We start from the raw sequence: 17029 nt of genomic DNA on the forward strand, positions 1-17029 counted from the left end.
TTCTGGAAGACAGGTAGGTAAGGTAAGTTCTAAACAATACCAATTAACAGTTGAAATAAAGAACATGTTAACTTAACAAACTTGTATGAATTGATTTAAACCAAGATGTTACATTATATAATCTGTAAAAGTGCAGAACATAAAAAAACCCGGGATAGTAGATGTTTGCCTATTGCAGATTAGATGTGAAATATGGTTAAATCAAAACAAGAATGTTAACTAAGAATGTAGACAAATGGTCTTCTCACCCACTTTGTCACAGAGGAGGTGAGTGAATGCACTCAGGGCACTTTTATCCAACAGAGAGAAGCCCATAGATTTAGAGCTGTGTTTTATGACTGGAGAAGGAGAGGTGGTCTTGGGGCACAATGTCCCAATCCTGTCAGCTTGGAATGCACTTAGAATTAAAGAAATCAAAGTGCTTCAAGTACTCCTCTCTCTGCCCTGTTCTTACTATCTCTGTGTATCTGGCTCTCTGTACTCTCTTGGGCATGTGGAGCTGCCGGGGTGACTGTGCAGCAACTTTGTCCCACACATTCATCACTGCCATCCAGGCTGGGGAGAGAATATATTCTTCTACTGGCTGCGCGTGTTGCACACATTACTCATTTTATATGGGTGTGGAGGCTGAAGAGAGTGAAGCGAGTGGGGTAATGTTTGGGGTAGTGTAGTGGGGTGGAGGGGTCCTTCAGCTTTTTCTGCTGTTGGCAGTGGAAGATGGTTAATGGAAACTCGGTAAAGTGCATCTCCATCGCACCACTATCACTGCAATCACAGTGATATAACCTCCTCTCTCAGGAGTGATAGTTGCTTTTTGGCCCAGGGCATGAGAAACAAACCTGCACCGCAGACCACCTACTCTGTATGTTTAAACCCATCAGAGAGAAGAAGGAAAAATCTTAAGCAAGGACACATTACACAAGAACGGGGTGACAAGTCTGATGTAGCGATGTATCTCCATTTGAAAGTTTTGAGTATTGACAACGTTTTCTTCAAGGTGCTTTATATTGCATATTACTGTTTATAGCCATCTGTAAAACATGGTGGAGGCTCTATCGGTGCTTCATTGCAGCAGGTGGTGTATGGGATTGTGTCAAAACTGAACCTGGAAAAACGCCATCGGATTTTCATCTACGAGTCAATACAACCAGTGTTGGGGAGTAACGGAATACATGTACCGCTGCTACGTATTTAAAATACAAAATATGAGTAACTGTACAGTTACCGTTACAGTTACCATTTAAAAGGGTGGTATTCAGAATACAGTTACTTTGTTGAAATAAATGCAGATCGTTACATGGAGAAACCTTTGGAATACAAGCATGCTGATCCACACAGGTGTGCACACAGGTGTACACACGGTGTTCACAGACGCGGACTACAGCTTTCTTGGCTGCTGCCTCAAAGCACATTGTGCGCTGTCTATCTTGCGTGCTGCACAATACGTTTATTATTTAGTATCTACTGTTCTGACGCTAGCTAGTATTATGTTGTGATTGCGCTATATAAATAAATATTGAATTGAATTATCTACTGCTAGCTAGTTTATTGTGATGGTGCTGTTTTTTTTTTTTTATTGTTGCTCTTTTGTTGTTTCTCTTCTGGTTTTTTTCTCCATACAGGTGATCCAGGTGTTTTGTTTTTTTTTCTTTCTTCCCCCCCTTCTCACCGTCTCTTCTCCCTTTGGTTTTCTTTCTCTCCCTCTCTTTCTTTCATTCTTTCTCCCTGTCCTATCCCCCAGTCATGTCTGTCCCGTTTGTAGCAACTGAAAATAAAATAAATTCATAATTATAATAAAGGTCAATCAAATGGACCAATATGGCAAGGCCATGATGATCCACTTGGTAAAATAAATCCGCTTGGCATCTTTCTTGGCCTTAAGACAACAATTCTGATGGCAGTGTTGGGGAGTAACGGAATACATGTACCGCCGTTACGTATTTAAAATACAAAATATGAGTAACTGTATTCCGTTACAGTTACCTTTAAAAAGGTGGTATTTCAGAATACAGTTACTTTGTTGAAATAAATGGAATTACACGGCGGTCTTTTCCTGTTTCATATGTTAGGTATGTCCCTCTCTATTTTTGGTAATTCCACACCGGTGGAAACCAAACAACACGCATTATAGAGGCTCTAATGCCTGTGTCTCATCTCGCGGCCCATGTCATCCCTAGTAAATGGTAAAATGGTAATGGCCTGTATTTGTAAGCGCTTTACTTAGTCCTAGGACCCCAAAGCGCTTTACATCAACCAGTCATCCACCCATTCACACACACATTCACACACTGGTGATGGCAAGGCTACATTGTAGCCACAGCCACCCTGGGGCGCACTGACAGAGGCGAGGCTGCCGGACACTGGCGCCACCGGGCCCTCTGACCACCACCAGTAGGCAACGGGTGAAGTGTCTTGCCCAAGGACACAACGACCGAAGACTGTCCAAGCCGGGAAGGCAACCTTCCGATTACAAGGCGAACTCCCAACTCTGAGCCACGATCGCCCCAGTTGAAGAAATATTTTTAAAAATTATTTTAAAAAATGATTTAATAAGAAGGCAATAGGCAGAGTGTTACCTAAAGATTATGGCTGTCCGTCTCAGTACTCCTTTCTACACCTGCCAGGGCCTTGCTGAGGCTACAAAACCAACCACACAAGCCACCTCTGCCAAGCCTCTATCTCTCCAATGCCAGATCCCTCATCCCCGGACGGTGTTCACATAATTGCAGGTGACTTTAATAAGGCCGACATAAAGACCCCAGCGCTCCCAAAGTTATCAGCATGTCAAATGTTGCATGTCAAAAACTTTGTTGAATGCAGCCTCTTGGAAGAGTCCTTTGGTTTCTTTAGGACATTGGTAGCTAAACCTGGATGTAGTAAATGTCTGGATACTCGACTGGATGGCAGTTTGAAGCCTTGGCCAATGAACTGGTTTCTGTGAAGCCACTATACTCTAGACTCATCACAATGCTTTCCTAATCATGCAACACAATAAAAAAGTGTGAAACTGTCTTTATACTTCATTTGCAGTTGTTAGAAAAGTTCAGCTAATGCTCAAAAGCAAACTTCAAGAGTGATTGTGGCAGATGAAGTCTAAAAGGTTCTCTGCAGTGCTGCCTGTTGCATCAGCCACTGAGGTATAGGTGGAACCACAGGGGAGCTACAGGAGTAATAAATTGCCACTGCAGATGTTCAAACAGTCAGTGTGCATCGATCCTGAGTGCTTCCCTTAAAAAACAGGCAAGCCAAAGAAGTGCCTGAAGATGCTTTTTCGAGACCTTTCAGCATAAATCAATCTATTCTCCTGGTGCATCAGGCTATATTAAAATCTGATGTTTCAACTTAGCTGGTATATTACTCTTTAACAGTGAATTTGAGCTAGCAGTGTCTCAGTAGGAAAACTACTGAGTGCATAGTCACAGGCAGTGGGTTTCGCCCTTGCAGTTAAAAAGGTGGATATCCAATATGGCTCTTTTGTCTCTTTTCTCAACACCTGCTGTCAGCAAATAGTGTGTTTTCAGATCTGTTTTAACATCAAAATATCATCTCCCAGTGGACTGGTCCATCTAATGTCATGTAAAATGTGCTAACCCTCTTTGGGGTAAATGCAATAAACTAATGTAATAAAAACCCCTGAGGAAATGCAAGATTTTTGCAAGATCCTAATATAAAACAGTAAATAAATAAATCACAGTTAGCTACAAAACATTCGGAGTATTTCAAATGTATCACTTCATAATATTTTTTCAGCATTTTATTCAACCAAAATTCATAGAAAGCAAGTTGACTACACAATAAAAAGCTTTACTCCTGAAATTGGTTCATCTGTCACAGATACCCGCTTGTGCTTTCATAATAGCTAATACATACATTTTAGTTCAGTTATTTCAGTTAATTTACTAATATATTACCAATCCAGAATTTGGGATGGGATACTGAGCTGGGGAGGAGAAGGGGAATGTGATGGGAGGCATGGAAAACAGGGAGGGAAGGGAACCTTTGATTCTACTGAGTCGAGCAGAGAATTACTGCTGTGGCAAAATAATCTAAGCAAGTAAAGACTAAAATAAAAAGCAGGGCTGGACGAGGCGATGAGACCAAACTGGGACAGAGTAAAGTGGGTCGTTGATAACAGAGAAACTGGTGGCAGATCTGGTGGAAGAGGAGGTAGCATTGAAAGATGAAATACATTTTTACTGTTCCTTATTTTATTCTCGCTTTCTGGTCAAAAACAGATTAGAAATTATATGACTGAAGATATTTAGGTTTCATTTTCATTTTCATTTAGCCAATTTTCTGTGGAATTACTAACTCTATGGCTAACTAAGAGAGAAGGTGGGCAAAGACACTAAAGTGAAATGTCTTTAGTTCAATGTACCCTTTAACTGAAACATGCACTTTGGCTTTTTAATCTCCATATGATCTATAATTGTGTACACAGCACAGAGAACTCGATACTGTGCTGTTTGGTTATTATCATGCATAGCAAGGTGTTAATAGAAGACAGGAACAAAGAAACACACACACGTGGCAAACGTTTTTCCAGAGCTACAAATTTCTCTTTCTAAACAACACAAGTTAGCGCTCATGCTGCACCAAGGAATGAAGGACAAAATGTACAAAAGGATGTTTAGATGTTTAATTATAGGGACCTCCTTCCTACTTAAAGCTACCCCTTTGCCTGAGAAACCTCTGATTTAAAAGGTTAATCCCAAAGATCAAGCCTGGATTTGAGTTTGCTCAAGGATACTGCAAGGAGAGCAAAAACTAGGAGATTCTTGAAAAACAGCTACGACCTGCAAGAACTCGGTCACATGATAAGTGAAACTGGCACATTTTAGTTATGACTTTTAGCAGCATTTGAAAATCACTGTTTTACGTTTTTTACTTTTCTGATTTTGAGGCTTCATGAACAAATATACACACATATACAGGGAGTGCAGAATTATTAGGCAAGTCGTATTTTTGAGGAATAATTTTATTATTGAACAACAACCATGTTCTCAATGAACCCAAAAAACTCATTAATATCAAAGCTGAATGTTTTTTGGAATTAGTTTTTAGTTTTAGCTATTTTAGGGGGATATCTGTGTGTGCAGGTGACTATTACTGTGCATAATTATTAGGCAACTTAACAAAAAACAAATATATACCCATTTCAATTATTTATTTTTACCAGTGAAACCAATATAACATCTCCACATTCACAAATATACATTTCTGACATTCAAAAACAAAACAAAAACAAATCAGCGACCAATATAGCAACCTTCCTTGCAAAGAAAACCAAAAACCCGCCAACCAAGGAATCCGGCAAGGGTTTGATCTGTTCACCATCAACATTGCGTGCAGCAGCAACCACAGCCTCCCAGACACTGTTCAGAGAGGTGTACTGTTTTCCCTCCTTGTAAATCTCACATTTGATGATGGACCACAGGTTCTCAATGGGGTTCAGATCAGGTGAACAAGGAGGCCATGTCATTAGTTTTTCTTTCTATTTTGAATGAAACGCTTGATTGTTCGATGATCACGCTTCAGAAGCTTTGCAATTTTGAGACTGCTGCATCCCTCTGCAAGATATCTCACTATTTTTGACTTTTCTGAGCCTGTCAAGTCCTTCTTTTGACCCATTTTGCCAAAGGAAAGGAAGTTGCCTAATAATTCTGCACTCCCTGTAAAAAGAAGGCATGTGTACCATATTAGTTTTGCTGCCAAAATTAATTAATTCATTGTAAAGTGTTTATTTGTGTTAGCTATTATGCAAAACACGTTCCCTGCATTGCAAACTGATCAAGATATGATATGACAATGAAAACATTGTCATATCATAAAAAGGTAAAAAACAATGACTTGGCTTATTTGTAAATGTTGTTTGGGCCATGGATCAAAAGTCTTAACCTAAGTATTCTGATGATATTATTTCTGCACAATACTTAGGTTAAGACTTTTGATCCATGGCCCAAACAACATTTACAAATGGTGTAACTAAGCCATAAGCATTTAAGAAGCCCAAATTAAGCCCAAGTGTATATCTTTGTTCTTGTTTAAAAAGTCTTAACAACACCAACTTAGTCAAACTAATAGAACAGCCCAATTTTTCAAGTTAGTTATTGAAGTTCAAGTCATTCAAGTCCAATGAACAGCTTAAATGGTACAAAGGTAAGTGCTGAACTGCCAGAGGCTAAAAAAGGTAAGGTTGGCCAAAACTGAAGAATAATGTGCATTTCAGAATTATACAAAAAGGCCTTTTTCAGGAACAACATGGGTTAACAGTTTAAATCTGTTCTGCAGCAATGAGGTTGATCAAGCCTTGAAAGCTGCTGCTACTAATTCCTACAGCTGTTCCAACCTTTCTGGATTACTTCCCCCTCTGTCTGCATAAAAGCAGTGCTGGGACACACTGATGTACCCTCGTGAGCATCAGCTGAACACTATTGTACTGCAGAAAGTAATGTGTTGCTACAAACATGGTGAGAAAGAGGCAATTAACAGTGGAAGAGACACAGACCATCATAACACTTATAAATGTCGGTCTGTCCTACAGAGAAACTGCAAAGAAAGTCAAGGTGTCAGTGAGTCCAGTTTCCTTCAGCATCAAAGGCTCAGAAACTGTGACAGCAGGAGGTCTGCAGACCCAAAGACACGACTGACTCAGAGGACGAGTTTCTGAGAGTTAACAGCTGTGTGACGGCGGCTCACAGGACAACAGCTTCAAGCAGCTTCATAGTGGTCGTAGTGAGAAAGTCTCAGTTTCAGCTGTGAAGAGAAAACTGCAAGCTGCAGGTTTGACAGGATGAGTTGCAGCAAGAAAGCCCGAATAAGACAAAGAGGCTCGTCAGGGCCATGAAACACCGACACTGGACTACTGAAGACTGCAAGAAGGTTTTATGGACTGATGGATCAAAATCTGAAACCTTCGGTTCATCACGCAGGATCTTTGTACACCGTCGAGTGGGTGAAAGGACAGTTCCACAGTGTGTGGCATCAACTGTCAAACATGGAGGAGGAAGTGTGATGGTCTGGGGCTGTTTGCTGGATCCAGGGTCGGTGACTTGTACAGAGTGAGAGGCTCCCTGAACCAAAACAGCACCACAGCATCCTGCAGCACCATGCAGGACCCTCTGGTATGAGGCTAGTTAGTCAGGGGTTCATCCTACATCAGGATAAAGACCCCAAACAGTCCAAGCTGTGCCAGAACTACCTCAGGAAAAAGAACAAGATGGTGAGCTTGAAAACATGGAGTGTCCAGCACAGCCTCCAGACTGAAACCCCATCGAGCTGGTTTGGACTGGACAGAAATGTGAAAGCAAAGCAGCTACAAGGTCCACATTTATGGGAACTTCTGCAACAGATATGGGAGAATATTTGATTTCTATTGTAGAAAGAAGCCATGGCTGTGTTCAGCTGTTATATCTGTCAGAGGTGGCTCCTGATGAGTCAAAGTTTTGGTTCATTTTGGTCCATAAATTGATTCCATGATTTTTTTTTTAACTCGAGTTGTGTATTTGCACAATGCTTTCATTTCACAGTGCAGTGAGACATTAAACGGAATAATTTTCAATGAAAAGGGATTAAAAAAAATGTGGTTGTTCTAAAAATTTTGACCATTAGTGTATATTACCATGTAATTTTCCATTTCTAAAAATAAACTCTGTAGATGCTAGAATGTTTATTTTGTGGATTCTGCATGAACTGTACTTCCGAGAACTGCTCTAGTCAAGGTTATAAATATTTTTCTGACTATTCTGTTTCTATTCACATTATGCATACGTTCCTTGGGCAGTACTATTGGAAGACATAACATAAATTTGCCCTGCTACACAGATGATGCCCAGCTTTTCTGTTTTGTTTTTATATATTTATTTTTTTGCTTTGAGAAATGGATTTGATGCAATTTGATGCCAGAGTGAGGTCGCTGAAGCAGTTAAACAACTCCTTGGTGGCAGAGCGCCTGGGTGGAGGAGGTTCGCCCTGAGAATAATACTGTAATCTTGCTTGAGATGCCTCTACGATGTTGCGTGTTGATCAGACCAGGGTGTTAAATCCCATCTTTATGAAGGGAGACCGGAGAGTGTGCTCCAACTATAGGGGGATCATCTCAGCGTCCCTGGAAATGCCTACATCAGGGTGCTGGAAAGTCTTTGGAAAGTCCTTGTGTTTCATAATTTTTATGGACAGATTTCAAGACGTAGCAAAGAGCCAGTAGGCTTCTGCTTGGGTGGTCTCAGAATCTCCTCTCCTTCACTGCAGAGTGTGAACCGTCAGGAATGAGAATCAGCATCTCCAAGTCTGAGGCCATGGTCCTCAGCTGGAAAAGAGTGGAGCGCCCACGTCGGATCATGGATGAGTTGCTGCCCCAATTGGAGGAGTTTAAGTATCTCAGACTCTTGTTCATGAGTGAGAGGAGAACGGAGTGGGAGATTGACAGACGGATTGGTGCTGTGGCTTTAATGATGCAGACGTTGCACTGGTCCATCACAGTGAAGAGAGAGCTGAGCGTAAAAGCGATGCCCTTGATTCATCAGTCGATCTGCCCTCATTTTGGTCACAAAGGTAAAAAAGGTAAAAGTGCCAGAAATTAGCTTTCTCCCAAGAGGGGCTTAGAATAGAACTCCACATGGAAAGGAGGTGGTTCAGGCATTTGACAAGGATGCCTCCTGGGCGCCTCCTGGGTGAGGTGTTTAGGGCATGTCCAACCAGGAGGAGGCCCAAAGGCAGCCTCAGGACATGCTGGAGAGATTATATCTCTCTGCAGGCCTGGGAACGCCTCAGTGTTCCCCCGGACAAGCTAGAGGAGCTGGCAGGTGAGAGGGAGGTCTGGCCTTCTGTGCTTAGGCTGCTGCCCCTGCGACCCGGCCCCGGATAAGCAGAAGAACATGACTGGATGGTTGGATGAGTCTTCATATTATTTCCAAATGCACATTGAGTTTTAATGACTTGCAAGTCATGCATTTTGTTTTTAACATCTCAGTTCTTTTGTAAGCTGTGTTGCATATCTCTGAGATACCAGTAACTTTGGCAAAATGGCAGTAAAGCTAAAAAAAAAGAAAATCAAAACCTGATTTGGGAGTCTACACGAATAGATGGGCTAATTGGGTTGACTGAAAGTTGGAAAACAGCGTGGAAACTGATCTAACTAATCTAAGCTTATGGTATCACTCATATGCCACCATGTACTTTTCAAGGCTATTTTAAAGATGATGACAGCCAAGTGCAAGATCACACACTTAAAATGTCACATCCTGACTGCTGTTATATCGCTGTCACCTCGAGCGGACTAAGAGGAGTTTGCAAGACAGACACCACTTCTGTCTTTCTGCTACGTCTTGAACAGAGATTCGCGATACTGTAATCCAATTACTTTTTTTGAGTAATGAGTAAAGTAAGGGATTACTATTGGGGAAAAAAAGGTAATTAGATTACTGTTACTTTCCTGTAAGCACGCTGCGTTACTGCGTTACTAAAACCATGATTTTTTTTGTGTCTTATGACAGTGACGTAAGCGAGTGCAACATTCTTGGCAACAGCTGTGTGCAGATCAAAAATGGATAATATAACGAGTGCTGCAGCGAGTATGAGCGTGCAGCGTTTAAAGCGTGGAAGTACTGACCTTACTTTGAGTTTGATTCCTTAAAAACATTAGCGTACAGCGAAAAAAAACCTAAACGTCCGAGCAAGCATAGAGATGAATGTGAAATCCACAGAGAAGCTGCCGTATCCTTCCACTGACCGCGGCACACCTGCACCAGGGCAAACCTCCGCCTGCCCCACTCCTGCTTTACAGGTGAAAATAGAGCAACAGGACCGCTGAGTGTTTGACTTTGTTTACTTTCTGCTGTGTTTTACTTGCATCTATTGAGTGAGTGTAAACACAAAAAACTATTTTATTTTATGTGCTGGAAATAGGTTTAAATGTTAAACACATTTCTTCCAGTCAGAGAATGTTGCATATAATTTAATGTTTGCTTGATGCGTAAAGTTAAAAGATTAAAACTAATAAAACAAGTTTTAAAAAGAGACTTTTTCATTTGATTACATTTTATATGATGGATTATGCAGAAAAAATAGAATTGGGCTGAAAGATCTGTTGCAATATTACCTATTTAGGGGATAAATCATGTTTTAAAAAGTAACTAAGTAACTAATTACTTTTGAAAATTAGTAATCAGTAAAGTAATGGGATTACTTTTTTCAGGAAGTAATCAGTAATTAGTTACTGATTACTTTTTTCAAGTAACTTGACCAACACTGGTGATTTCCTTCGTCTTCTTCATGTGAATGAATGTGTGTCCTAACCTTTCCTGCCTTTCATGACACTTTCAACTCTAGAAAGCTTAGTGCTGAAAAGAGAGCCAAAAGATCACAGCTGTGGAATTAGTGAAAATGCAGCCTTGAGCAGTAACAACTGGGATCAGTAAAGCAACAAAAGAGTCCGTTTTTAACAGGTGGGAGCATGAAAGGCCTCACACACGCTGCATATTCATAAATCTTGGATGTGAACACGAGTCACTCAATACTTGAAGGAAATTTGGCCATTTCCCCTTGCTGTTTGGTGGAATATAGAAAGAAAAGTAAATAAAATAATACATTTAAAGATGTATTACTTCCTTTTATACCTCCTCATCTTTTTAGATGAGAAGGTATAAAACATAGATTATTGTGATAAGATTATGGTAGATATTCATCAAGCTAAATGGAGCAAGGTGCATCTGAAAACAGGCAAAAAGGGTAAACAGATTAGCAACATTAATACAGCATTATTTTGTGTTTGTGCTTCATAGTTCAGACAATTCACTTTGCATTAGCATACTTTTTTCTTGATGCACTTGTTTGACTTGTGGTCACTAATTTTAGAAAAGCTCTATAAAAATATGACATTTTAATTACATACAATGAAAAAACATGAAACAGTGTGTAGTGTGTTTGAATGTTTGTTGGATTTGGCTGTATGTAGGCACTAGAGTCCATCCCCCTGAGCTTGTAGGGCACCGCAGTTAATTGTAGGTGCTGGATCAGTCCAATCATCTAACTGTGCGAGCACAGAAGAAAGGAGGCTGAATAATACTGTAATTGATTAGGACTTTTATAATGATAAAACATATAAAAATGACTGAAAATATTAATTGATTGATTTTATTTCCCAAAAGGAGACAATTTGATCCTTAGGGAAGTAAAAAGCTGGACTGCACTGGCTTGGAAAAGTCAGTCTTTTTGCCTTTGCTGCAACACTTTCCTCCAGTGCAGCACAACGACCTGAAAAATGTCTTCTGGTTTTACAGTTTGGAGTAAATCATGACCACTGAAAGATTAATCTGCTGGTAATGCCAATACAAGGGTACATGAAGGAAATGTTAACACTGTTTTGGGTCTCACAATTGAGCCTAATGTTAAGCAGTAAAACAGAACCAATGTGCGAGATGTTGGAAATGTAAAAACGGGAGTGAGTCAGCCACAGCATTGTCTTACTCTGTGAGAAAGCCCCCTGAGGAAACACCTTCACTCTGATTAATACACTACAGCTGCATACCACCTCCCCAGTCTACTGCAGAGGCTGATAAAGGAACATACACACTCCAAACTGCCTCCCTTTCTTGTATCCACATCTCCATATCCACATCCTCTCTTTATGCAAACAAATGAAAAGAACGGCTGGGCATTTCTGTTGCAGACAGCCAGCGCCTCGTTTGCTCGCCCAGTAAATTCAGTAAGAAATCTAAAAGGCTATGAAAATACAGTCATCTGAACGTGCTCAGCACCGGCTGTGGTGGATTTTACTCTTTCAACTTTGGATGACAAAGAATAGGTGTCTTAATCTCTCAACTCACTTGAGGTGCAGAAAAACTATAAATCCAGTCTGATCCTCAGCTGGCAGGATATTTTGACATTACACTGGATTTCTGAAAAGGCCAACTCAAGGGATATAAATATGATGGACAGTGAAGGGAGCTCTAACTGGGATACACATGTCACTCCCTGCTGAGCTCAGTCTGTGGAGGTAATTTATTATAACTCTTTTAGCCACTGTGCCTCACACTTTTGGTTCTATATGTGCAATAATAAGACCTAATGTGATGCTGACATAGGATGCAATGTAATATTTGGCCCATTTATCGAGCCACAGATGTTGCACAAGCTTCACATTTTGTGTAATGTCAAAGTAAAAAGTCCATTGTAGGTGGCCTGCTGTAGTCTAAAGCCTCTATGTTGTGCTTTCCTACAGATTCACCTCCAAACACAGGGGCTCCCACAGCTTTCAAAATTGCATTAAAATAACTCAGAGTTGGATAAATGTCATTGCAGTGTTGAATAGGGCTGAACAGCATCTGTTATGGAGGATTTCAACAAAAACAGTAAAAAATGAGGGTCGGTACGTTTCTTTGCCTGTACCAAGAATTGCAATCTTTTATAGGTCAACTCCTACCAAACACAAATCACAATGCGCAGTAACTATAACAACACTTGCATAGGTATGGCGATATGGCAGCCTCGCTTCTGTCAGTCTGCCCCAGGGCAGCTGTGGCTACACCTGTAGCTGCCTCCACCAGTGTGTGAATGTGAGAGTGAATGAATAGTGGAGTTATTATTATTATTCCAATTATTATTATTATTACTATTATTACTCTTCTGGCCTGGTTATTGCTTCAAACATGGAAGGAAAGATGAGACATCACCACGGCTTCTATTTGTTGTCTTTGCTGCAGCATTTTTGATTCACCACAAACTGAAAAGACCTCAGAGAGCTTTGGAGAAAAGTCCCAGCAGTCTTCTCATGACACTTTATATTTAGAGGTTTCATTTCATTGTAATAAAAATATAGGTACAATTCTGTCTGTCACCTGCAGGACTGTTATCTGTTTTCAGTAACACTATTCTGAATCACTGAGTCGAGGCCTTTGTCATGTATGTATCCTGATGAAGAGCATTTAAAAAAAACACTTTAGGAAAGTGAAGGAACCAACGTGAACAGAGTGACTCGATTTAGCCCAACTGAACTAAGGCCTTTTGTAACTTTGGAACCCACCTGAGATCCTCCTTATTGGCACCAAATCCAACCTTTTGAAGGCGAACCATTTCTCACTCACCATCGATAACTCCACAGTTTTCCCTTCTCCTCAGGTTAAGAGCCTTGGTGTCATCCTAGACAGTTCACTTTCCTATAAATCTCACATCAATAATCTCACCCGTTCTGCCTACTTCCATCTACGTAACATTAACAGATTGCTTCCTTCTCTTTCCACCCAGTCTACGTCCATTCTTGTCCATAGTCTTGTTACCTCCCGTATTGACTACTGCAACTCTCTTCTGCATGGTCTCCCCCAAAAATCCCTCCATAAGCTTCAACTGGTTCAGAACTCTGCTGCTCGCATTATCACCAGAACCCCTCCTACCAGCACATCACCTGTTCTTCAGGAACTTCACTGGCTCACAGTGAAAATCCAGATAATATTCAAACTTCTTCTGCTCACCTTCAAGGCCCTTCATAACCTCGCTCCTCCTTACCTTTCTGACCTGTTAACCACCACCTGTTCTGCCCATTCACTTCGTTCTTCTTCTTCTATCCAGCTTGCTGTACCTTCCTTCCGCCTCACCACCATGGGAAGCAGAGCTTTCAGCTGCTCTGCTCCCAGGCTGTGGAACTGCCTACCCTCAGAAATAAGAAACATTGGTTCTCCCCCAGTTTAAATCCCAACTCAAAACCCATCTGTTCAAATCTGCATATTCACTGTGAATCCACTGTTTGTTAATTTTATCTTGTGCTTTTGTTTTATTGTTCTTATCTTGCCATTGTTTTACTAAGTGTCTTCTTATTGTAAAGTGTCCTTGGGTGACTTGAAAGGCGCTCATAAATAAAATTTATTATTATTATTATTTAAATCATTTGTACAGCATATTGAAGAGGAAATCTTCTATTTAAAAAAAACACTCCCACTGTGGAAGACAAACAAAGCTCTGTTACTGACATTACAGATTTGCACCAAATGTGTCTCTGGGATAAGAGATATCAATAATATTGCTTTATTTGCAAAACACAGTCATCTGCTGGTTTATCTGTAAGGGGAAGGGAAGTGACTAAAAGGAGATGGGACAAAAGAAACACATGGGAGACAGCCAGAGGTTAAAATGAATTACTAATTATTAAATGTATTGGCCGTGTATAAACACAAAGAGAGTGACACTTTTATAAACACTTGGATAAATATAAACTGGTTCTGAAAAAAGTTTTGATATGTAAAATAAAACAATAATCCTGCAGTTTGAACTTTCATAAACCCATATTCTACTCACAGAAGACAATATGTTTCTTAGTTTAAATATATCAAATGTTTAAATTCAGAAAACTTTAAGAGAAATATTACATCAATCTGAATCTGATGGCTGGATGCAACAAAATGCTGGGACATTCAGTCCTACTAAAACAAAACAGCTGGAAACAGTTGTGGGTGTACATGAGTATAAAAAGAGGATCTTAGAGAAGAGCTTCTCAGAAATAAAAATGGGCCGAACTTCACCGGTCATCAAAAATAAATCTACAAATTCAATGATTTAACATAGAATTAGAGTCTCATTTGCATAAATGTAACTCATGTTCTTCAAGTGTCGAAATGCATAGAAATCAATACAAAAGAAATGTTGTTCCTCTAACACAGTTATATAACTATACCTTACATTTATTAAAAAAAAAGGTAAATACACAGTTCAAAGTGTGGCAGACGAAGCTTCCACGACAGCCTTCTATCTCAATGATGACTCTCGGTGCACTGTGTACTCTGCAGTCCATATGCTCTCTAACAAAATGTCCTCTGGGAAAAGCTTTACTGCCAATGAGGTTTTGGCACAACTCTGACAGTGAAAGAGACCTGGAGGAGACTGTGTCAGAGGATCATGTTGAGGAGGACACTGATTTTGAGGAATTCTCATCTGATGAGAACGAGAGTGTTGACCCTCCTGTTGTCTCTCAGCCACCAGCAGAAACAGTCCCCTCCAATGATGTGGTCCCTTTCCCAACTCCAAAAACAGGATAAACTGAGTGAGGCTAATATTATGAGAATGGTTCCAGACCCCACCAATCAGCCATGTTGAGGACATCAAGTCATCACTTTAGCTCTCCTTGACACCATCGATGTACTTTGAATGACAAACTTAGAGATGCTTTATGGGGACAGCTGGAAATACTTGGATGTAACTGAAGCTTACATTGGCTGGCTCATTTTGGAAGGAGTTTACAAGTCAAAAGGTGAAGCAACATAAGCCTTTGGAGACTAGAAGGGCAATATTTCCAGCCACCATGTCTCTCAAGACCTTCCAAGTTTTGTCCCAGGTTATACGCTTTGATGACGAGGAAACAAGGCAGGTCTGACAAGAACGTGACAAACTTGTGGCACATGTGGCACAAGTGGGTACAGTGTTTACCCCTGCAATACAATTCAGACCCCCATGACTGTGGACAAATCCTTGGTTTCGTGGCTGCTGTCCATTTCGTCAATATATGCCAAGCAAACCTGCCAAATATGGCATCAGAACGTGGGCAGCATGTGATGCACAGTCCAGCTTTGCCTGGAATATGCAATTTACATAGGCAAGTTTGACCTGATGGGGGCGCTAGAGAAAAGGGCATGCCGTCACCAAAAACCAATAGGGTTCATCCACTTGTGGTCATTAATGCTGTCAGTTATTATGAAAAGATTTGAATGCAAACTTTTCAAGATACATTTATTCTAAATTAAAAGTTTGGCCTGATGGTGGCGCTAGAGTTTCATTATCAATGGGGCTATTTATGTAGTCCAAAAATAAACAAAGTGCCTGACACAAACACTTGGTCAACAGTTGTATGTTTACTATTGTCTGGAGGCAAATATCCCTCAGGGTGAAATGGGTTGGTAATGTTTGAGGAGAATAGGACGGTTAACAACACGTGCAACTCTGCAGCCGTTCATGTAGGTACATTCAAACTCTGTAAGTCTCTGTGGTTTGTGGTTCCTCTTTGGATCCACAATCAGGACACATAGAGCTGAGCTAATTTTTATAGAGCACAAAACCAACGTCTGAGTGAAAACACAAGTCCATCTCACTATAGAAGCACTCTAGAATAAGATCAACTCTGAAAATGTCCACATTTTAAACAGAGAAGACAGATAGTTTGAAAGAGGAGTGAAAAAGGTCATCGATGTCACTCAACACTCAAGTCAGGACACCAATATTCATTCACAACGACAATAAAAAGAATACAGCTAAGAGTTACTGGACAGGTGGGCATCACAGACATACATGTTTATAAGAACACGGAAACTGTCTCAGCTGTCCAGGCTGAGTATAACAGAGGAAACAGTCTACTTTAGTTTCTACATGAATTTTGCATAATTTCTATGTAAATATTTTAAATAATACATATGTATGTATAAGTCATTATATAGTCATTATCTACATGGAGTTTACCTGCTGTAAGAAGACTACACTGCATTTAACTTCAACAAAACAGTGGGATTTATGTGACTTATTATAACATTCTTTCCGGCACTCAGGGGACGGTAGCAAGGATAGCGAGTCTTTACTCCAAAAAGTCCAGTACAAATATTTTATCTGCTAACAGTCTGACTATGCAGCAAAAGCCAGTTAGTTATAGTAAGGTAACTTTACCAAATATTAAATGATGCTGCACAGAGAATTCAATCTAAACACAGGCTTATCACGCATTTAAAACTTGCGTTTTTGTCCTTCGGGAGGGAAAATGAGCCTAAAATGGTGACAGTGCAATCGCTGTAATGCTCTGTATCCTACACAGACCATCACCAGTCTGAGAACTGGGAACTCTAAAGTGGACATGAAACACTACACTATGGAGCCCGACTCTTAAAAACTGACATAGACTTGTGAAGGTGGGATTAAGAAATAAGTCCTTAAAGTTATCAGAGCATGTTTAGGGCCATCTTGTGCCAGCACACAACATAACGTCATTGGTTAGTTGGTTGCGGCTAACTGACTTACATTAGTTTACAGTTTTTCTCGATTGGTTTGGCTCATTTCTTGAAAC

The sequence above is a fragment of the Haplochromis burtoni genome, unplaced genomic scaffold, assembly GCF_018398535.1.
Source record: "Haplochromis burtoni strain Fernald_Lab_line unplaced genomic scaffold, NCSU_Asbu1 Contig_703, whole genome shotgun sequence".
NCBI lineage: Eukaryota > Metazoa > Chordata > Actinopteri > Cichliformes > Cichlidae > Haplochromis > Haplochromis burtoni.